Source organism: Arachis duranensis, chromosome 2 (assembly GCF_000817695.3).
Source record: "Arachis duranensis cultivar V14167 chromosome 2, aradu.V14167.gnm2.J7QH, whole genome shotgun sequence".
NCBI classification, from domain to species: domain Eukaryota; kingdom Viridiplantae; phylum Streptophyta; class Magnoliopsida; order Fabales; family Fabaceae; genus Arachis; species Arachis duranensis.
Genome location: NC_029773.3, coordinates 91,299,954 through 91,301,595, shown reverse-complemented (window position 1 = coordinate 91,301,595; position 1,642 = coordinate 91,299,954).

Here is a 1,642-nt window from a genome sequence, read left to right as displayed (position 1 = left end):
ATTATAGGAAAGTTCATTGATAATGCATAGCATAACAGCAACATCCATTTAGTTTATATATTATATTATATTATCTATTCAGAGGTTGGTGTATTTGTCATCAATGGGGTCATAAGTTATGGCACCCAAATAAGTGAGATGAGGTTTGCCAATTAATTAAGGAACTATTTGATTAAGTGGGGTATCATGCTAATCAAGTGATTAGGAGTAATCTTTAATTTTGATTAGTTGATATACAAATCAGGGCTTAATTTGTCACCATAAGATTTGCTTGATTGGTGAGTATTCATCCATCAACATGGTCAACTTCCAAGTTCATAGTGTAGTAAGTAATAACAATTAATTAATAACAATAATATAAATAATAATATTATTAGGGAATCACTGAGATAAAGACGACGTCTTTTTTTAAAAATATTTTTTATTAATTAAAATTTAACATGTATAATCGATTAAACTATATTATTTTTGTTAAAATTAAGTCAGACAAATTAATTTGACCAAAAAAATAGTGAATTAAATCTTAAACTGACTTACCAAGTCCAACTAAACTAAACAATAAAATTTAAAATAATGCTAGTCATAACTGATTTTTGTTATGCTAAATCAACTTAGTTAGACTTGGTTAATAAAAAATTTTAGATGTATAGTATTATTCTATATATATGTAATAAGAGTATTTTAGTGATTTTTTATAAAAAATAATATTAATTTAGACCGATTTAAAATTTGATTCACTATTTTTTCGGTCAAATTAATTTTTTTGTCTAATTTTAACAAAAAAAACATAATTTAATCGATTATATATGTTAAACTTTAATTATTAAAAAATATTTTAAAAAAAACGTTTTAAACTTTAATTATTAAAAAATATTTAAAAAAAATATTTTAAACGTTTTTATCTAAATAATTCTCATATTATAATATCAATGCTCTATTATTTTACTTTTATTACTAGCTACCTTGGATAATAATATTGTCATATATATCATCTATATCGGTTTCTTGTCTTAGCAGTAGTGTGTATCTTCGTTAATTACTAGATTGTAACTATATTTAATTTTATAGATGCGACTTGTTGTTTTGTATATTAATTAATAATTAATTAATTCGATAAGAGTTTAATTATAATGTGCTGTAAGGACGCATTACTATCATTAGAAACTCTTAAATGTTTTATTTTAATAAATAATAATAAATATTTTAAAACTTATTAAATTTTATGTATTTATTATAATCACTTTTTAAATTAATTAATAATCCTAGCTCATTAGTTAATTACTAGTTATGATGTGTGTATGCATGAAGAGTGATCACTCGGCTTGGAACTTTATCAAAGTTATTAATAAAATTATATTCAGACATAAATAAAAACAAACAAAATGTTCTTAATTATTTTGAAATAAAATTTTTTCAATTATTTTTTCAACTAAAAACTAAAATAGTTAAAAATATAGACCGAAACAATAACTTCTCCTCTTCTTGCATGTACACTTACTAATGACTAATAATAAAGACAGACTACAAGACATATTTCTGAAACGATTTTAAAAACCATTCAAAAAATAAATCAAATGTATAATACACATCTATCTACGACTCTCTCTCTCTCTCTCTCTCTATATATATATATATATATATA